Source organism: Lucilia cuprina, chromosome 2 (assembly GCF_022045245.1).
Source record: "Lucilia cuprina isolate Lc7/37 chromosome 2, ASM2204524v1, whole genome shotgun sequence".
NCBI classification, from domain to species: domain Eukaryota; kingdom Metazoa; phylum Arthropoda; class Insecta; order Diptera; family Calliphoridae; genus Lucilia; species Lucilia cuprina.
The window spans coordinates 11,089,538-11,113,138 of NC_060950.1; the positions used below are offsets into that span (position 1 = coordinate 11,089,538).

A 23,601-nucleotide genomic window follows, 5' to 3' on the forward strand; every position below is an offset into this window, starting at 1 on the left:
GGCATTAAAGCAAAAATGTTTACAGGATTTAAGAAGAATAATTTATGACTTTAAATACTCAAATAGGAAAAAAACAAAGAAAGTTGTAACAGACTAAAGAGAGCAGCTATAAATGATCTAAGAAAAACTAAAGAGTTAAGTGAAATAAAGTGCTACAGGGAAAAATTTTATACTTTTCTAAAATTTCTTTAAATTTGTTAAAAGTTAAAGAAATATGTATGTTGAATATTGTAGGGTATAGGGAAAAAAAACTATAACGAGAAAAATACTACAGTAAAAACATCAAAAGCATGAACAATAACAACAACAAAAAATACATATTTACACAGATAAATTAAAGTTTTAATAATACAAAAAAATGTACACATACATACATATATTGGAACATAAAGAAAATATCTATAGAAAAAACACAGGAGAAAAAGAAAGAAATATTTATACACATTATTCTACTTGGCAAAGATAAATAAGTTAAATTGAAAGATTCTTTTTTATACATTTTGCATTATTAATTAATTTTACTCTATATGTGAACAAAAAACAAAAGGGAGAAAAAAAAATTGGGTCGTATAGAGTTCACATATTATTGTTTTTATTTTTCGAAGAGAAAAAAACAGAAAAAAATCTACTTAACTAGTTTTGGCAAATTACATTGTTATGGGAGTATTATAGTTTTTTGTTAGGTTTTAAAATATTAAAGGATTAAGTTGGCTTTAAAATTTTAGTAAATGAAGATAGATAGGAGAAAAATGGAATTTGCAAAAAAAAAAAAAAATATTAAATATTTAAAGATTTTTTTTTTTAATTTTATGAGAAATTGTTTATATTTGTTTGACATTTAAAAAAAAAATTATCAAACATTTTCTGTAGAACAAAAATTTATTTTTTATAAAATAAAATGTATAGAACATTTTCTCTAAAATGGGATATTACCAAAAATTTTCTATGAAACAAAAAACTTAATGAAAATATTCTATAAAAAGAACATTTTTAGAAAATTTCAGCCAAAAAATTTCATGACCTTGTAAGCAGTTAAAATGCTAAAAATTACTTATACAATAGCAATTTAAGTCATTATTTTATAATGGTGATGTCATTAAAGCAGTGGTGCTCAAACACATACTACCATAGACATTAGTGTTGGTAAAGCAGCAGAGCAGAGAATTCAATTCAAAATAAAAGAATACTAATAAAATGACTGTAAACTATAAAGTATATGCTAACTGTCAAATATTTATAATGCATTTTGATAGCCAGCGAATATCAAAGTCTATATATAAAAAACTATCAAATTTTCTCTCATGTTTCTTTCTCAAAATTTTGTTGTTGTATTTCTGTGTGTATTTTAAAAACGTTGCGCATACACCTTGCTTCGACAAGTGCTGATCAGCAACTGATTTTATTTTATATTTCAAGTTGAGAGCAAACCAACTGATATTGCTCATTATCAGTATCAACTTAGCGTTAGCAGAATTTTCTTACCCTATCACGTGTGCTATTAAAAGGCAATCTTGAGCGCCTCTGTATTAAAGTCAAGTACTTAACACAAACGCTTACAATCGCTGTAAATCGTCATTTTCTGAGAGAACCTTATTTGATGGATCGATATTTCTTATTTTCAATATCAAGTAAACTGCAAAATACCTAAGATAACTTTTAGATCGCTAGCTACTTCCATTTGAACTCTATAGTGTTTTCAACAGATTGAAGATGTTTCCTTTAGCCAATTTTTTAGCGTTAAAGTCATTTTCTGAGAGGACTTATTTGATGGATCGATATTGCTCCTTTTCAATATCAAACAAAATGCAAAAGACATGTGAAAAATTTCAGATCGCTAGCTACTTCTATTTGGACTCTATCGTCTAACAGTAAGACGGACAGACAGAAATTAAAAATTTGCAAAAATGTTCTAAAAATAGAAAATTTAGAAAAAACTAAATTTTCTAAAAAAAAATTTAAAAATTAAAAATTATAAAAGACAACGTTAGCGAAAATTTCCATTAAATGAAAATTAACAAAAATTCGTTTTAAAGAAAATTAAACAAAAAGATTCTACTAAAAGAAAATTTAACAAATATTTTCCATTAAAAATAGTTTAAAAAATTTTTCATAAAAATATTACTATAAAAGGGAAATTTTACGAAAATTTTTTAAAAACCAAAAATATGGCAAAAATTTATTTAAAAAAGAAAATTTATAAAAAAATGTATCTAATTCTAATTTTTCTATATATTCTAATAGAAATATTTGTATTTATCTATTTTCAGGTATGTTGCAAAGAATACTATTAAATTGTTTTTCAAACTTAAGGTAATTTATGAATAACTCATCTTAAACTTATAGTCAAAGACTTTGCGATTATAAAACATTTTTTTTGTAGCTAAACAGAAAAAATCTATAAAACTTTTAAAATGATGTTAATAAAAAATATGTTTTAACCCTTCATTATCCCTAATAAGCATAATATGCTTAATAATATATTAAAACGTTTGTATTCCTTTTAAAAAGAAATTAACTTAAAAATATGTTTTGATATATAAAACACCCACTCATCTAAGTTTATCCTTAATAGTCCTAATTAGCAATTGCTATAAAGTTCAAAGGTGTACTCTATGCTGCTCCCCCAAAATAAACGTTTAGTAAAATTATAAAATAAAAACTTATTTCTTTTTTTTTAATAGTAAAACAGGGTAAAATTTAAACAAAATTTAACTGAACATTTATTAGCTACGTTTAAGTAGCCAAGAAATAAAATGTTCAAAAAAAAAAAATTAAGGGAAGAAATTAAATAAAAACTAACATTAAATTACACCTATGTAGGGTAATATTAGGGATTTTTTCCTCTTTTCTATCTTTATTCAAATAGCTGTAAAAAACAAATTACATTTTATGTAAATTACAGTTAAAACCCCGACTATAATACCCAAAAGACAAAAGCTTATTTTGTGCTCTATATATTTTTTCTACTTTTTTTTGCTATTATTTTTTGTTGTTATTTCCTTTAGAACGGTTAGTCAGGATTAGGTAAAATGTTAAGAAAAAATAAAATAAAAATTAAGGATATTTTATAAATAATAAAATAAGAAAAAAAAGAAGAAAGACAGACGTAGAAAGTGTGCAATAAAATGCTAAAGCAATTGCAGAAAAAAAACTGTCCAGGTATTTATTTCAGAAATTAAAACATGTAAGATTGTATAGCAGGTCAAGGTATAATATATTATACCCTACTCCTACATATTCCCGCAAAAACTAGATAATACTCCCATGTGAACGTATTCCCAGCAAATACACCGTAATGACTTTAAATTGTTATTATTTACCTAACGACTTACTTTTCAATGACTACTACATATCGCTTGGGTTATATGGAAGTAGTCTAGTAAGTTCTTATTAATAATGGTTTATATGAAAACTTTGTAATTCTTTAGTCCTATTCTTTTGTAAATCAATAAAAGCTTTTTACGTTTTTTTATTCAATTTATAACGAATATTTTTTCTAATTATTTGTAAGCGTTTGTGGTAAATACTTGTCACCAATGACATCACCGTGTTAAAATAATGATTTTAAAACATTTTAACTGAAAGTTTTTGCTGGGTTATTTAGCAAGTTATTTATGAATTATATCCCGTCATAATTTTATCAATATTCAGAAACTCAGTTTCCTGGAGTTCGTTAGAAATGTTATTTCCGAAACAAAATATACTTGGCTCTAACTTTGACGAAATTTCTCATCTTGCTCTCATTAGGCCCCAAAGGGGCATGTTTTCTTAATGAGTGACCCACATCTTGGAGTATTGTGCTACTAGAACCTCTAGTCTGTCGCGACTATATACTAGTGATGTCAAATGTATCTTCGCTTTTTTCTTGGAATAATTTGACATTTGATCGAACCAAAGCATCTAATAGTCTGGTACTAAGAGTGGACAGTTGCTTGCAGGACTTTGTCTTGGCTGGACCATTGATTGTGGTTTCTTCGCACCCCTTCCCAAATTACCGGGAAGGGGTGCTTGTTGGAATTGAGCTGATAATGCTCAATTGGAGTGATACTTGATGGACCAAGGGTAGCCTGAGTTGTATCTGTTGAGATGTCGCAAGGAAGTATGGAAGTATGCAAGTATATTTGCCTATGGTCGTTAAAGGGTTAATTATGAAAATGTTTGTAGGGACACGGCATTTCATGTAGGGACATCAGGTGTTTCACCTAATGTTAGGTGTGCACCTTCCATCGGCTCAAACCAGTGGCTGTCTCATGACGGGGCTACTATTTCAATGGATTGCTCGAGTATTTGTATGATGGACCGGATATTCCGTATTCCTTAATTGCAACCGGTTTTAAAGAAATTTAATGAGGCGGTGATGAGTCGCTAAAAAGCTCAGTCAGTGATTGAAAAGGCAAACACGGCAGGTGATCACTTAAGCATTTCGATATTTATTTGATATCTATGGGGTCACCCATTATTTCGAGAGGAATTATGTCAAAAAATTGTTTCGATAATTTTCTATAAGAAAAAAGTTTAAGAAGAAGGTTAAAGAAGAACTTAAAGCATTTTATTGTAAAATTTTAACAGTAACTAAATCAAGTGTCCTTTTCCATAAATTTTTATAATAAAAATATCCCAAATCGTGAAGGCTTAATATTTTTATTTATTTTTACTCTTTTATTCTTTGATTTAAGCATTATATAGTTAATCTACTACAAGGTAGCAGTACTTTATTATATATATTTGTTTTCATTTCTTTTATGGAATTTTCCAATAAAACTGTCCCGTATTAACTCGAATTTTTCTTAAATTACTATAAACCAAAATTTATTTCTTCTTTTTTTACTTTGACAATAACAACACCACTAGCTCAAAGTACTCCTTTTTTAGTAATCATGTTTTGTATAAAAATCCCTCCCAGAAAAAAAATAAGCTGAGGTGCTGTAAATGGCATAAAAAACTAATTAAATCAACCCATTTTCCTGTTAGTTGTTTCCGTTCATGGCATTACAAATACCATTACATAAAAATGTCAAACCCTGTAGTTCAGAGAAAGCAATTGACATTTTACAGCATCATTTCGATTATCTATGAATAATTGACTATGTTGAATATTAATGGAAGAAACAACTGTGAAAAACTTTTAAAGTAATTACCTACTAGATTACTTAGAGACATTAGAGTAACTAATTCTTCTCTGCATTACATATATAAAACGTATGAAAGAGCACAAACTTAAGTCAACCAAAATGTTTGATATACAAAGAAAAATATTTACTGGATGGGATACAGTAACTCCTCGCAAAACTTCTGGCCAACCAAACGTCTCTTTCACACACACACACACATATACCGATACACTCATAGAAAAACAAAGAATAAAATATGAAAAACATATACATACACTATACTAAACAACAAACAAGAATAAAGAAACACAACATTACTATAACAGAAAATTAATTAAATAAAAAAAGGTAACGCTATAAGCATAATAAAAAAAATTCAATACACAAAAAACAGCAGAAACAACAACAACAAAATGAACTACTACTACAACTAGGAGAAATAGGAGCAAAAGGATATTTAGTTGTTGTTTGTAATAGACAATAGCAAAACAACAGTGTAACAGAAGACAGCTACAAAAACACCAATAACAAAAAATATATACATATAGCCAAAAGAAAATTAAAAGAGACAAGTACAAAAATACAAACAACTAATAAAGAACATAAAAAACATCCTGAACAAAACAAAAAACTACAAAATACAAAGAAATAAATGAAAATACAACTTACTCATCACCACCCACCACCAAAGAATACAAAACAAAAGGTGAATGCATACAGTTAGACAAAATAATACTACCACAAGTAGAACTTACATATATATATAATTATAACTTCCCAAAAATTCTTTAAAGGAAAATCAGCACAAATTTTAGAAACTTTTAAAACCCATTTCGAAAATATTATTTATTGGGTAGAATTAGAGCATAAAACTTAAGGTGTAATGAAAAATGACAACATTTTGGTGTATAGTTAGTTAAAATAACGACAAAACAAATTTACTCATTTACATCTCAACATTGCATACAACGAAAAGTAAAACTTCAGCTTTATATTTACAATTTCCATATATTAAATTACAAAAAAATTTATATACAAATATATATGCGAGTGTGTGTTTGGAAATAAATGTCTGTGCTTATGGTCCTTTTTTCACCTTCCAAGTAGAGTACGATTTCGTTTTGTACCCAAATCAAGTTAAACAAATTTCGGTTATAAAATGCACTTTCACCTTGTATATTCTATACCTATTTTGAATTTTATTTATGTGATTATTTTCTCGGTTGGATCTTGTTTTTTGCAGTTGTCGGTGTTGTCTAAGAAACACCACAAAAGGAGGAAATGGAAATTTTTAGTTTAATGAGAAAAGAAATAACTTTAGAGTTGAAACAGTGGAGCAAGAATTAAGTAAATAGTTAGTACGTAAGATATATAGATATATAGATAGATAGATAGATAGATAGATAGATAGATAGATAGATAGATAGATAGATAGATAGATAGATAGATAGATAGATAGATAGATAGATAGATAGATAGATAGATAGATAGATAGATAGATAGATAGATAGATAGATAGATAGATAGATAGATAGATAGATAGATAGATAGATAGATAGATAGATAGATAGATAGATAGACAAAATAATAAATAGATATATAGATATATGTAGTTAGTTAGTTAGGTCTAAGCTTAAAAGTTTCCTTGATTTCTTCTAATTCGTTACACGGTTTATGAGTTACAACAAGTCCTTTAAATTTACTGTTATTTCTATATATTCCTTTCAACAAAACTGTCACTCTGTTCTTTTTTAATAGAACAAAATATTGTTTCGGTATCCTTGTGTCTTTTGGGTTTCTTTTTAAATTTTGTTTTTTTTTTTCTTCTGGGGCCAATATGAAGAACATCCAGGTTGACATTTACTCCCACAATATTTTGATAGCTTTAACATGAGATGAAATATTAGACATTTTACCTTTTTAGAACAAAACCTAAAAACATACAAGCTAAGTTATGTAGTAAGTATTGTTAAGTAAATTATAGCAAAGAACAAATAAAAGTCAAAAATGGCATTGTACATTTTTTCGTCTTCATTGTTAAACACATTATATTTGAGGTAATTTTAAACCCCCACAAAAAAATAAACAAACAGCACAAAATGACAAATACTTGTCATTGTTCAAATTGGGGGGCGCTAAAGTAGAACTGTTGTTAAAATTCAAGCAGCAACATGGTGTAGACATATTTAATTATAATCATAAGGCTTCAAAAAAAAAAAAAAAAATTAAGAAGAATAATTTTAATGTTTGTTTTTTTTTGTATATTCATTGTTTTATTACTGAGGAAAGTAAAGTGTGTGTTTTTTTCCATTTAAGTGCACAAATTTTGCTTATGTCTTCATTTTTAGTGTTGAATGACCTATAAAACTGGCAAAACGAGAATCATAATTATATTTTAGCCAAAGGCGGGCTATAAACCTACACAGCCCTTTTTTTGTTATTTGAAGTACAATGTACTTGTATGTTTATTATTGTTTTTTTTCTGCTCTTCATATTCCAGAGTCATTTAATGTTTATATTTTATGGCACATGGCGTTAAAGTATGTTGGAAACAATATAAGCTTCCGTTTTTTGCCTTTTTTTGTGTATTTTATATGCAAAGTAGAATGACTTTTAGGAATAATAACAGCATAAATATAGTCTAATTGAAATTTTGAACTAGATGGAAAAAGTATTGAAAATTTGTATTACATATCGTCTTAGTCAATATTTTTCTACTTTGTAAAAAAGAAATAGTTTTCTCTATGTATTGTTATAGAGCTTTAGGCTCATATTCTGTGTGATTAATCTTTACTTTCTATTTGTAAGTACTTATTTAAGTAGTTATTTGTAAGCCTACGCTGGCCTGTCTCTCTTTACTATAATTGAACAACCATAAAGAATAAGTGGTGCAAAGCGCCATTTTTACTTTTTAACTCATTCCTTTTCAATATCAAATTTTGATGCAATGCCTTTATGAACAAACTTTTTTAACTAAACTTTATCTGTGTGAATAGTTTTTCTGTGTTTTTTTAAAAGAATGACAGCGAACTTACGAAAAAGATGCTCAGGTTTGTATTCTGTGTGATTAATCTAAACTTCCAATTTGTAAGTACTTATTTAAGCAGTTATTTGTAATTTAAATGCGTTAATGAATAAGTTGTGAAAAATATCTTTTTTAGATTTATAACTTAATTCTTCTCAATATAAAGTTTTAGTACTTAGGTGTGTAATGCCTTTACGAATAAAATTTCGTAAGCATACTTTTTTCACAATATTTACACAAGTTTCGTGTATAATACAAAATATTTATACAATTCTTTTCGAACAACTTTTGTATTATCTTTTTCGTAAATTTAAATAAAACAAAACATAATAATATTAATTAAAATATTTAAAAACTAGAAAGGCAACTTACCCATAAAACAAAATATAAAATTTGAAATAAAACTCAACACTAACTCAACATAAGAAATATTACAAAAAGAAAACATTATTAAAATACTTTTAAAAACACTTATGTATTCCCTACAGATCGTGTAAATTGACTCCTCTCTAGTTTACATGGAGGCAGTAAAGTGATGATTGTCTCTCCCGCGAGATAATTTAAGGATACAAAATTGAAAATTGTTTTCTTTATATATATCTGACTAACTGTAATATAAGAGTGAAATAAGATTTCAAAAGAATATGGGAATGACTATTTCTTGCATTCTTATTAGATTAATTAAGGCCGCACTAAAGTGGATTACATATAGATGCGTGTAAAGTAAACCAAAATTTAATAAATTCCAGTCTACCAATTAGTTAAATACTTGGGAACTGGAAACAAAGCTACTGGGCTTCACTGACTCTTACAGTTAGAAACACCCTCAAAAAAAGGCATAAAAATATAATCCTTTAACACACTTTTACACACATGCACACTTATAACAAAAAACCAGTTAGAAGAAACTTTTGTTATAGTTGTTTTTGTTAACACAAGTTAACATAAAACATGCACATGCAAAAGAGGATGAAAAATTTTATATAAAATAAAAAGCAAATATAACAATAAAAAATACTGTTGAGTACAACATTTTAACACTTTTTATAACAAATTTAACAAAACAAATACTACATAAATGTATGAACATTTTAACAAAACAAATAAGACATAAATGTATGAACATTTTAATAAAACAAATTTAACATAAATGTATGAACATTTGTTAGGGACCCTTTTTGGTAGAGATTCTAAATTTAGGTGATAGAATAATTTTGTCCGTCTGTCCGTCCATGTAAAACTTGTAATCAAACTACAGGTTGCAATTTTTAAGATAAAATTATAAAGATCTTCTTTTGTCGCAGGGAAGCCTATTGAAAATAGTTAAGATCGGTCCATTATTTCACATAGTCCTCATACAACTGTACCTCCCAATAGGGCTTGTAAACCGTGTGTGTAATAAAACTACAAGTAGCAATTTTGGAGATAATTCAATAGAATTGAAACATGATTAATATACCCATATCTCGACAAAAAGCAGCAAAATCCAAGTTCTATACTAGAGTTAATGGGCCTTAAAATTTCCATAATTACAGAGCCTCAATTGACCCTAGCCCCTATAAAAAGCCCCCTACAAAATTTGACTTTAATGTACACCGTTTTATTTAACAATAAATGGCTTAAGTATATCTGGGTACAATTCAACTTAAATGTTTTATTATGAATAGCTAATCACATTTTACTTTTTGTAACAGGTGTAGGGTATTATAGGGTCGGCCTCGCCCGAATATAATTTCTTACTTGTTTTATTCTTGTGATTGTTTTCGAACTAGTAATAGATGCAAGAATCGTGGGAAATTTTTCTCAGTAACAAAACTACTTCTTTCACTTGGTATTTTTCATACGATCGTAGTAAGTACATACCTAACTCCTTATTTGTAAGCATGCTTGACACTCCTTATTTGTAAGCAATCTTCCAGTGTAAAAATAAGAATTTAATAATAATTTTGCGTAAGTCCATTTTAGCATTTTTAACCCAAAAACCCATTGTATTTTGGAGTTGATTGATAATTTCCCAGTAAAAACTTTCATTACCATGTAAGGGGTTAAAATGCTAAAATTTACTTACACAATAGCACTTTAAGTCATTATTTTAACACGGTGATGTCATTGGAAGCAAGTACTTACCGCAAACGATTACAAGTAAGCAGAAAAAGTTGTCATTGTAAATCGCATGAAAAAACATATACATTATGTATATAGTATTTATATCATACATTATAAGTAAGATCTTATTAGACTAGTTCTATGTAATCTAGGCGATATCTAGTATTCATTGAAAAGTATGTTGTTAGGAAAGTAATTACAATTGAAAGCCATTACCCAGTTTTTGCTGGGTTATTTATGTTAATATCTTTTAAATCAAATTAGTTGTATTCAATAATTTTACAATTTCATTTCCTAATAACTTCCAAAAAGTAACATAAAAATAACTTCCTAAGAGTGACTTCAGATGTATACAGTTTGGCATTAAATAAAAAGAACATCCCTCCTATGACAAGCCTGTCTTAGCTTCATTAGGTCTTTTTCATTCTACTTCCTTTTCGCTTCTTTGGAAGTTCTTTTTATGCTGGTATAGAAAAGAATTCAACTAATTGCTTACATAGATTACAAACCTTAGCTTCTTGTTCGTTAGTTCGCTAATGCAATAACAACTCCACTGTTTAGTTGTTTTATTGTGTAATAATACAATCAGGGCAACAGAGTCCTGTGAGAAGAATTGAATCAAATATGTTCTAATTTAGTCTAATTAATCTGATTCAAGTCAGATATGTCCTGTTAAAGTCTATTATATACGATATGGGGCTAAAAAATCCTCAATATCTACACAACAAATGTAGCTCATCTTGGGTTGAAGAAAGGACTTTTAACAGTCATCCTAATAAACAAAAGTAGGCGACTTTTGTGTATGTATGTGTGTGTGCGAGTGAGTTTAAGAGTGTTCAAGTGTGTATGTTTGTAAGTTAAAAGGATTATGCATGTGTTAGTAAGTTTGTTTGTCTGAATGTTTTTATATGAAAAAAATTGAAAAATATGAACAACATTAAGGAATATGAGCCAACAGAAAAAAATAAAGAAAAATATGTTAAAATATAATAGAGGCAAAAAATATGCCCTTAAGTATCATCATCACACTTTCACACTTTGGCAAAATGAATGTGTATGATTGTGTACAATATAAACTTCTTTTTAAATACGACCATTACTGTCAAGGGGAAGTATACGATATGTGTGAATGAAATTTTTGACAAGATATACAAATTGAAATTATAGACAGGTTGAATTAAATTACAGAATACTAATGTATAGTTTTAACATATAATTTCTTTCTTAATCATTTCACAACAAAACATTTGAGCTATCTTTCCCATTTTAACTAGTTAATAGTTAAATTGTACAAAAGCAGACAAATCTTCTTCAACTGCCAGAAGAACATCTTCTTGTCTTTTGTGTACACACTTAGTCAAAAGCATGAAAAAGGTGATTTTGTGATATTTTAACAAATTGCCTTAAGACACCAAATCCATGTTTCTTTTGCCATTTCAGTTTATATTCATTTGAAAATTTCTACAAAAAAAAGAAGAAAACTAAAGAAAAACTACTTGACATCTTAACCATTCAAAAAACTACAAGTAAAATAGCAAAACGCTTGGACACAAATGAACTCTTCTCTATTAATCTACTATGACTTGAATTGTTTTTTTTTTTTAACTTTTTGTGAAGTTTTCATTTGAGTAGCAAACAGTCAAAAAGATGAACGAACGTAGCTAATAAATGTTTAGAAATGAATGAAGAATGAAAGCATAAAGTGTTGATTTCAAAGGGTTTAAACACAATTGACTCTACAATACAAGAAACTTTTTTGATAAAGTAGCAGCAAAACATATTTTCTATTACTTTTTTGCTGTTGTTTATTGCTGCTGCTGTTGTTGTTGATGATGATGATGTTGATGAGGGCAAATATCATTGTGTTGAGAGATTTGCTAAAATGACTAAAAGGGATTTGTTGGGATTTTTGTTGTTGTTTTTTAGGAATTATTTGAGATTCAGGTAACAATTTGTTGATATATGAGAAATATTATTTATTTAATAAAATACAAAGTCTAAAGGATAACATCTTGTTATGGGTATTAAAGAATAAATATTTAGAAATTTGTGTTCAAAAATACATATAATGAAAGGAAAAGTTTAAACAATTAATTTTGTAGATATTTTATGTGCTAAGTACTTTGCAGCACGTGTAATGGAGTAAAAAAAGAATCGAATACACTCAAACATAAACGAATAGAGTCGTAGAAGGCTGAATTGGGTACAATTGCGAAAAGAGTTTTTCGTTTCTATCCAATTATTTAAATAAAAGCGAAGGAGTGAAAAAGAACTAAATAAATTGAATAGAATGTCCTAGACAAAAATAGAGCCGATTCTAGTCAAATGGAATCGTTTCGATTCCAATCAAATAGATTCATGCTATATCAAACTGGCCTCCAGTAGATTCAAGTCTAGTAGAGCGGAGGTGATGTGTTCGACTCCGTTATATGCCTAGGTGTATTTCTTCGGAAACGGAAAATACATACGGATCCTGTCCAACAGATTTTAATTATAATTAATAATTTAATTAAGTTAAACAATTACCTTAAGTTATTCAATTAGATTAAACATGCAACATCCAATTGTATCGAATCGACTTCATTCGGAATCGAATGGAATTGGAATCGAGTGAAGTCGATTCGATTCCAATAGGTGCCAGGCAAACAAAAACGAACACACTGAAGCATAAGTAGATAAATAAAATTGTAGAAAATTTGAAAGAATAGTGACGAATCAAGTAGGAATAACTTAAATATGTAGAAAATTTCAATAAAAATGGAAACGGAAAATACGTGCGTATCGAATCGACTTCATTCGAAATCGAATGGAATTGGAATCAATGAAGTCGATTCGATTCCAATTAGTGACAGGTAAACAAAAACGAACACACTCAAGCATAAGTAGATGAATAGAATTGTAGAAAATCTTTAAGAATAGTGACAAATAAAGAAGGAATTACTGAAATATTTACAAAATTTCGAATAGAAACAATCGAGAGAAACGATTCCAAAAAGAAGAGAAATAGAGTGGGAGTTGCATAGAATCAAATCGAATAGGGTAGACTACTTAGAGTCAAATAGTTTTTTAACAATGACTGATAGGTTTTTAGCAATAAGAGTGGAAAACGTATAAAAAACCATTTTCGAAATTTACGAAAAATCTCAAGTTTTTTAAAGTTGTAGTTTTTGAATATAACTATAATAGCCATTTTGTTTTTGAACATATTTAACAGGCTTGGGTGTAGTGATTATATGATCAATTACATTAAGTTGTCAGACAGACCCGAACTAAATATTAGAGTTACCATTAGCCTCTTTTAACTTGTGCTTGTCCTTCGAGGAAAGACGGATTGAGTGATGGTGTAACGATGTGTTAGACTATGGTCTAGCTAGAGTGGACGGATGAACGTGGTGCAAGGTCACTTCCCTTTCTTTGATTTATTAGCGATTTTCCTACAAGGTTGAATGCGTTGGAGTTAACTTATCACTGTGTGTATTTCTCACCACTGAAATTAAGTCTTTTCAATTAATATGATCCCTGTTTCGGACTACCTCTAGGTGCTGTTGTTGAAACAACAGAGCCATCAGTAGTATGGTTGGGCGACATTATGTCAGGGTAGATTGAGCTTGCTCATGACACCTATCTTTCGCCAATGAGACTACTATGGTAAGAGATTAGATAGCTCGTGTATTTAAGAAAAGTACTTGTACATGGACCGAACTATCCATGTACAAAAATTACAACCTGCATGTGAGATACACAAAGAGGCAGTGGTGAGTTTTTTATTATACTCACCCAGTGGTTGTACTTTTACTACCGTGAGATAGGGCTACGCGCCAGGTACTCGTGTAAAGCAATTCAACTTCATGTCCTACGAGGAAGTCAATCGTCAGTCCATAGATTACGAAGATACAAGTAAAAATCTTTAGTTCGCGTTCTAAGGGTCTACTCTCTTGTTTATAAAGGGGACACTAAAGTGACGATTATCTTCAACGTCGTTTACAAAAAGTGTTTGTACTTTTACTACCGTGAGATAGGGCTACGCGCCAGGTACTCGTGTAAAGCAATTCGACTTCATGTCCTACGAGGAAGTCATAGAATTACGAAGATACAAGTAGTCCATAGATTACGAAGATACAAGTAAAAATCTTTAGTTCGTGTTTTAAGTGTCCACTCTCTTGTTTATAAAGGCGACACTTAAGTGACGATTATCTTCAAACTCGTTTACAAAAAGCTGCCTTATTTCGATGCATTGACTCTTTGTAAGTAATTGTAATTAACCAATTACAATTACTTACTACTTTTAATTGAAGTTTTTCCAATTACAATTAATTGTAATAAATGAGTAATAATAATTAGGTACTTATTATTATATGGGAAAAAAGTAAAAGTAATTGTAATTGCAAATTATGCTAATCGTTAGAGAAAAAACAATTGCATGTAATTGGATATTCTGCAATTATTAGTATGTAATTTTAATTCGAAATTGTTAAATTACAATTACTTCAAATTTAGCAATTACTTGTAATTATAATTTACAATTATATGTAATTGGAAATTCTGTCATTACATTTAATTGTAATAAGAAATTGTTCAATTACAATTAATTGTGAATGTAATGACCATCATTTCAAGTACAAATAATTGTAATTAAAGTTTTTACAATTACTTTATATATAATTGTAATTTAAATGTATTAATTGCCAACCAATTTATGACTGTAATGAGTTCAATCAATTAACTATTCGGTGCCATTTCTATAGTATTTAAAGTTTTATTCCAAACTAGTAAATTAGCTACTATGGAGCTATAAATGTATATTTTTATATGAATATTGAATAAAAATTAGTTGTAATAAATACTAAAGCAAAATCATGAAGTCCAGCCCTCAAAATGACAGTTTTCATTTATTTCAATTAAAAATATTCTTTAGTAAAGGAATTTAATTATATATATATTTTTTTGAACACAAATTGTTTAACTTTATTTTGCTGATGCATACATACTCTTGAGTAATTTTCTTGCATTTTACATATTGACATTTCTTAACATTTTAACACTCAAATGATTGACAGTTTTCATGTTACGAAATTTTTACCACATGTCTTTTACTTACTCCGGCAATTGTCAATAAAACAATATGGTTTTAACTCCTCCTGCCAATCGTAAATAAAATAAAAAAACACACATACACTTTTAAGGGAAAAAAGGATAGTAGGGAAGCATTAACATACATACATAAAAAAACAGGAGAAAACAAAAAGTTAAAATGGCAAAAGTGTTGGAAACAAGTGTAAATGGCACTTGCCTTAAATAACAGGCAACAGACAAATTTAATGCACGACGTAAAGACCACACCAGTCCCAAAGGACTCTGACTGACATGTGTGTGACATTAAACGACTTTTAAATATACATATACAATTTTCAAGGAATATGTAAAACCAAAATAATATATGTAATAAAAAAATAAACAGTTATTTAGCATATAAGCAAAAACGAAAATTTATAGCTTATAAAAGAACAAAAGAACAAAAAAAATAAAGTACAAAGAAATCAAACTTGGAACAAAAAAGGATGACTTGCTGTTGTAACATATTGTCCATATGCATCCTTAACAAAATTTATCACATTTAATATTGTTTCTTACTTATTTTTTGCGTTGTTCTGCATATTTTGATGATGATTTGATTTTTATTTTCTTCTACTTTTCCTTTAAGATGTATGAATGTATGCTTGTAGTTGAAAAAGGATACAACAAATTCATTTTGGGCTTTTATATTTATTTTTTTTTTATTATTGTTACCAACCAGGGATTTTTTATATTTAAAAGTTTTTAGATGTTTTAAATATAGTTGCTATATTTTTATGTTTGTTTTATTGAAAGCTATAAATTTTATGTTCTACATTTAAGACGTGTCCTTAAGGATTTTCTACTACTACCGCTGCTGCTGTTGGTTTTTATGATGAGTGTTTTTCGAAGGTGTTGCCAAAATATTTGTCTTTAGAGAATGTTTCTTAAATTGAAAAGTAGAATATTGTGGGTAATAAAGAAAACGGAAGGGGTTTATATTAATATATTCCTATTTGTTTTAAAACTTTTATGACCAAGAGCCAACAAAAAATTTGTATTTTGTGTTGTGTCGAAGATTTAAATGTTTGTCAAAAGTTTTTTTCCACTTTAATGAAATTTAGAAAAGAAAATCACCGCTGCAGAGAATAATAATTTTTTCACAAATTTTCTATAAAGAAAACCAATTGTGGGTATTAAATAAGTTTAAAATGTGGGAATATTAAGGAAAATTGTTTATGAAGTTGCAAACTTAATATTCTAATAAAATGAAGAAAATAATATTAGATTTGAGAATTAAGTTTCCAAATCAGCTCGTATTTATTGATAATATTTTAGTTGTATGTGAAACAAGACATTTTCTTTGGCAGACTCTTTGGTAGACTTCAATGTAGAACAAAGTGTTTACTAGACTTCTTCGATATATACAGTTCTATGAAATAGATCATAAGTTGATCCTTTAGTATAACAGCCGACACATTTCGATTCGATTAGGCTATGTCCGTCTGTCCACGTAAATCTTCTCTTGTCCCAAGAATGAAATGATTCGAAGTTCCAGTTACAAAACAAAGTTCGCAAATATCTGGGGTCCCTTGAAAACTGATTTCAACATAAAGAGACATGTTACCTTAATGATCTTCCCCTTCTTGGTGTCGTTGCAATCAGGTCATTACAATCATTCATCAATCCTTTCCTTAGAATGATTCGACCTAAGGTTTAATTCCAATCTTGCGGGAAGAGAATATTTGTTAAAAGACTGATATTCGGCAAAGTCTGTAAATCTTTGTTGATGATGCTAAGATAACAGATATCCCGCAGAGGCGGGGGATATGTTTCCTTCATGACAGATCTCATCTTGGTGTATTGCTGTCCGGGGTAAAGAGATGCTACGAGAACCTCTAGTATGTCGGGATTATGTCCCTTTACTCCTAGGCAAGTCCTTGTTATGATTTAACATGACCAGAGAACCACATCTGGTACTACGGGTGCGCAGTTGCTTGCACGACTATGGTCAGTTGGTTAAAGTTCCTTTTGGATTTACATAGTGGCTGTGTTTTAAACCCAAATTAGCAGGAAGAGTAAGTAGCTGTCAAAAGACTGATATAAGGTAAAGGCTATATATCGAGATAGGTTCGATGCTGTTGCCGAAGACAATAGTTAACCCACAGAGTTACTGTGGAACTAAGTGTTGAAAATGAGTTGGTGTTAATTGTATGTGATACGGAATGAATGTAAAGATATGTGGATCTTACTCACCCGTATACCTAAAAAAAGTCGTATGTTTTTCTCTTATGAGTGTTTTGGATAAATGAGAAGTGTATCCCTGTGAGTAAGGACAAAGTTTCGGCCTATTTGATAAATTCGAACTTCGCTCTACCGGTAACGTTTCTAGGTGCTGTTGCCGACTCAACAGAGTCCATCCAGTCTGTGTGGTTGTAAACGGAAGTGACGTTTTACATCTCAAAAGTTAAGTATAATGGAAGGAACTTCCAGCGTGTAAGATACATAAAAGGGTAGTGGTGAGTGGTTATTTTTTACTTACCCTGTGGAAGAAAAAGACCACCGTGAAATAGGCGGTCAAAGTAACTGTGAGACAAGCATTGGAAATGAGTTCCTGTTAAGTTTATACCTATAGTCAGTATGTCGAATGCCTGTTTCGGATAAATGCAAAGTCTGCAGGCCTTTATAATAATTCATGTTAATTCATGTTCCAGTTAACTTATACAAGCGATATCCTGATTTTCCATCTATATATTCAGGCTTTACTCTGTTCACACCAGATTTCCCACAATGTGATTTCTTTGAGTAAGTTTTTGGCTTATTTGGTGCAACCTAATTTCGGTCTAACGTTTAGTCTCGGTGTGCTGTTTTCGAATTAACAATATAACAATATAATTAACATTATACCTACATATACGTATAGTCTCTTTACGTTGGTAGAGAGTAAAAAAGTTGTAGGAAAAATTCTAAGTAAAATTTTTTGGTAATAAAATTTTATTAATTTGAAAAAAAAAGAAAAAAAATAGTTGGTGGTTAAGTTGTAAACTCAAAATAATATCACACCTTTTTATTTTGTTTCCCCAATCAAATACAATTCATTGACTTTTAACAATTACAGAGAAAGTCATTAAACTTTTCCTTAACTTTCGTTTAAAAACACACTCTTCTAAGAACATTTACTATTATGTTTATCTTATTTTCAAAATCATAAGAAAATAATAATACACTTTTCGCAATTACAAAATAGAAATTCAATTAGCTTTTGTAAACTATAATTGTTGTTAGTTTTATTTTAGCGTATCTGATGACATTGTTTTCGATTTTTTCTTTCTTCTGCTATATTACCAATTACATCGTGTACGCTCGACAAGTAGCTACTTATAATGCTGGTACAGTAAAAAAAACTAATTGTATTGTTTTCACTACTTTAATAAATAACTTTTATTTTCTTTGAACGAATCTATGAAATATTAAAAAGTTTTTTTTTTAATTTTTAGTTTACAAATAATTATTTTAATTGAATAAAGTTTTTATCGTAAAGCTATATATACACGGTTGCCAGATGTTACAATGTTGCGGGAGATATGTTCAAAAAATGTCTAAAGCTATGTACACACAGTTGTTGGATCTTACATTGTTGTCAAATCTGCCAATATACAATGGCAAATGGTTAGCGACAGTTAAATTGTCAGTTCAGCTATGTACACACAGTTGTTAGATCTTACATTGTTGTCAAATCTGCCAACATATAATGGCAAATGGTTAGCGACAGTTAAATTGTAAAGTCAAAGGATTTTTAGCAAACTTTACAATTACATTGTCAGTCAATTAATTTACTAAACAACAATGTGACACTGTTGTCATATTGTTATTTAGCAAAATAGAAAGAATTTGCATGAGAATAGTGTCAATGTAAGATACCAAAAATTTGTCGCAAAATTATGTTACAAAGACAACGTTATATGTTTTTCAGATATTTGATAACATTGTTGTGTTAGACTGTATTTGACAAAGATTTTTCTGACAAGGTTGCATAACCGTTATTGTAGGTTCACTTAGTCGTTATTTATGAAAATTTGTCTTGTAATATTGTCATAGTAATGATTGTCAGTATATTGTACAACTTACAGCTTTTTTCAAGTAAATTTATTGTCTGACAATTGACAATTTTGTCAGATCTGTTCGAAATTATTATACAATTTTGGACAGATCTAATCTGTCAACTCCTTTACACACAGTTTAATTGATAATTTTTATTATGTTTTGAAACTGACAACCTGTGAATAGCCTTTATGTGTGTGTGACATTTTTAACAAGAAAATTGATGAGTAGCTGTAATAAACATTTAATGCATTTCCTTTTAAAAGAAAAACTAAAAAAAGTAAGAAAACTTAAATAAAAGATAAATTTCTCTATAACACAATCATCTGCCATCTTTAGTTGTAGTATTGTAAATAATATTTCTTTTTAAAAATGGTGAATTAAGTGAATGAGTATTTTGTTGTTGAGTTTTAGACGAATTTCAGCAAAAAAAATAGAACTTGCAAAGAAATGAAAAATAAGTAGACTTTACTTTATAAAAGTACTATAAAAAGTCCTGCTAAAGTTATGATCTTAAACTTTTTATTTTATTTTTTAGGATTTTTAGGATTTTTGAGATTTATTACAATGTTACTAAACGTTTGATGAAATGTATAGTTTTCTCAATTAGTATAGTTCTATTTATAACAAGATAAAATAAAATTACATTGTTCTGATAATTTTATTTTAAGTTGCTGCTATTCTGGGGTAATATTACTCACAACTACTGTCTTTAAGAGTTTCAAGCTGAAGTCAATATAATTTTTGTCATACTAAAGTTTTATCTTTTACATATATATTTTTTTGTTATTTCCTTTAACCATCATCAATTTTAGTTATTGGAATTGCAATTTTTCTTAATTGACGCATATTTTTTTTGGTTTTGTTATTGCAATTGCTGCTACTCCGCTATTGTTCGAAAATAGTCATCGTCTGTGTATTTGTATTGTCAATGTAAACTATATGAAATGAAATTGAAATGAATTGTAAAGAAAATGTAATAAAAACCAAAACAAACTATAGTGACATTCAATACAATTGTATAATAAATGTGTACGAAAAAAACGAACGAATGAAACAACACATTTACACAGAATATAAAGACAAATTTAAAGCTGAAAATATATTGCATACTTTAGCACAATGTTGTATAACGTTCACAATGTTAAAGGAGCAAAAAAAAACAACTAAAAGATATGGACACGTTCGGAAAAAACACAAAACAAACTACAACTGCGGTTTTTAGATACATGTTTGTAAGTAATCTACGAACAGAAACGACGAACAGAAAAAATCTAGGAAGGACAGACTGATCATGTGTAATTGGAAATGTCTTATGGCTGTCGAACCACAAGTGAACTGACTGACACTGGAATATGCCACCATCACCAACACAATACCATCATCACCGTCATCAGTAGTAGCAAGCATTCTCTTGTCTAGATTTTACCCAGCAGTTTTATGAGGAATCAAATGTTGTCTTAAATTTTTTATTAAAGTAAACTCCATAGTCAATTGAGTTTTTAAATTATTCATCTCTTATGTATTCCACTGTAATTGAAGCTTTTAATGATTTCATTTTCAAAACTTCAATTACATACAATTATTTGTAATTATAATTAAAGTTTTGCCAATAACAAATAATTATAACTAAAAAATTTCTCATTACATTTATTAGTGAATTTTTTCATATAACATGTAAATTACATGTAATTTGTAATTAAATTAATAAACTTCAATTAAAATTATAATTATTTTGTAATCATCAATTACAAGTAGTTGTAATTGATTATTGGGCAATTGCACATAACAAGTAATTGCAATTGGAAACAATTCAATTAAAATTAAATGTAATTGGCAAAACTTCATTTACAAGTAATGTGTAATTTTTCAATTACTCATTACAAGTAAGTGCATTTTAAAATTTTCATTTTAAAATTAATTGAATTTGTCAAAACTTTAATTAAAAGTAATAGTAATTGGTTATTGGTCAGTTACACATTACAAGTAATTGTAATTTGGTCAGTTACACATTACAAGTAATTGTAATTTGGAAATAAATCAATTTAAAGTACAAACTGAATACTTCTTATAGGATATTGTTCAATTACACATAAAAGGTAATTGTAATTGACCATGTAATTACAACCCCCAAGACTGATAGTACTTATTAACCAATTTTCCATTCATACCCATTTCAATTGTTATTACTTACCTAACAGCATACTTTTCAATGACTACTACTTACATATCGCCTGGACTACATAGATGATGTCTAATAAGGTCTTACTAATAATGAGTTATATAAATACTTTCTATATCAATAGTCTTCTTGCCTGCGAAGAATCTCTATAATTTTTTTCATATGATTTACAATGATTACTTTTTCCAATTACATATAAGCGTTTGTGTAAGTACTAGTCTCTAATGACATCATCGTGTTAAAAAATTTACTTAAAATGCTATTGTGTAACTAAAATTTTTACATTGTATTGAAAGTTTTTGGTGGGTACTAACCAAGTTGTGACTGACATCCTACACTGCAGGGTAGTTTACAATGGTTGGGTGCATCAGTTTGCTATTGCTGCAATTTTTGCCGTATCATTGCTGTAATTTTGCAGTAAGGGCTAGTTTATTTGTTTCATTGATATAAGTGTGTCTCCCTACTTTAACTTGTCTTTTACTTTTTTGCTGATGGTTTACTTTTTTCTTTGTGGCTACATTTAGTGGCACCGTGTGTCATTTAAAATAACATGACATGTACTAGATATTTCAGGAAAATACAAAAATAGTCCAGGGACACTAACAAAAATCAGTAATTTATTTAACAAAATTTGTTCACAAAAGAAGTTAGGAAAGTGTTGGTAAAACTAAACTAAACTGATATAGTCCGCCATTTTATTCCAACAACTATTAAGGAAACAATGTAGGTAAGTGCGTTTTGTTTTCCATGATTTTTTTGTTTTGTAATTCAATTTAGATAGTGGTTAGAAATACTTATATTAAATGTATTTTGAAATTGAATTGAAACAACTTCAAGAACTATTCCAATACAATGCAACGCACTTAGTTGCTCCCCCACAAACCACAAAATATGATGTTCCCTAATGGCAACAACTGTTACAGTAAAGTATAAAACATTGCCAAAGATAACATCTTGTTTTTCCCAAAACTCAAGACTAACGAAGAGGAAAAGATTTTCCAATTTAGCAGTTTCCTTATTCCTCAGACATAAAGACCCAAGTGTCAACCAACGATATCTTTGAAAACCAATTGAAATAATACTCGTTTATAATAAAAATTGAATAGAAGTCTTTCGACTTATTACAATAACTTAAGATTATACTACACTACTACTAGCTAACTCCATTGAAGACTAAAGATGCTGCGACATGAAAACCAAATGAAATGAAGACAAATACAAAAAAATAAACTAAAACATTCAATTGTTTGTGACATGTTGACTTATTAGATAATGTCTGTATATAGAAAATAATTGAAGAAATATATTCTATTTAACAATCATCAAAGAAAGACAACATGTCATAAAAACACTTTGTATGAATTGAAATTGGTTTTAATGGTACTTGTAAGTGAAAGTGTTATTTTTACAACAAGAAAAGAATAAAAAGGTTAAATTTTATATCAATTATTAAGGCGGGAATTAAATAGAACAATATTATGAGTTTAGAAAACTGTTTGTAGGAAGTTGTTCAGTTTTGCAGGGAACTTGGAAAACTCCATTTTAGACGAAAAATGAAATACAATTTTGTATGATAAAAATTATTTACTTCTAAAAGGCTAGATTATCTACTCTATATTATATTGTCTACTGTATAGTCTAGACTATAGACTACATTGTCTTGTCTATTGTCTAGCCTATAGCCTACTTTATAGACTAGTCTATAGTCTAATCTTTAGTCTAGTCCATAGTCTAGTCTTTAGTCCAGTCTATAGTCTAGTCTATACCCTAGTCTATAGTCTAGTCTATAGTCTAGTCTATAGTCTAGTCTATAGTCTAGTCTATAGTCTAAAGTCTAGTCTATAGTCTAGTCTATAGTAAAGTCTATAGTCTAGTCTATAGTCTAGTCTACTCTTGGTATAGTCTATAGTCCAGTTTATAGTCTAGTCTATAGTCTAGCCTATAGTCTAGTCTATAGTCTAGCCTATAGTCTAGTCTATAGTCTAGCCTATAGTCTAGTCTATAGTCTAGTCTATAGTCTAGTC

General features: G+C 28.7%; 1 protein-coding gene across 3 annotated transcripts in view; it reads left to right on the forward strand.

Annotated features, from left to right (window-relative positions):
* LOC111682723 overlaps nucleotides 1–23,601 on the forward strand; it is a 159,172-nt gene that overhangs the window by 112,826 nt on the left and 22,745 nt on the right. The gene's annotated exons all lie outside the window — the stretch shown is intronic.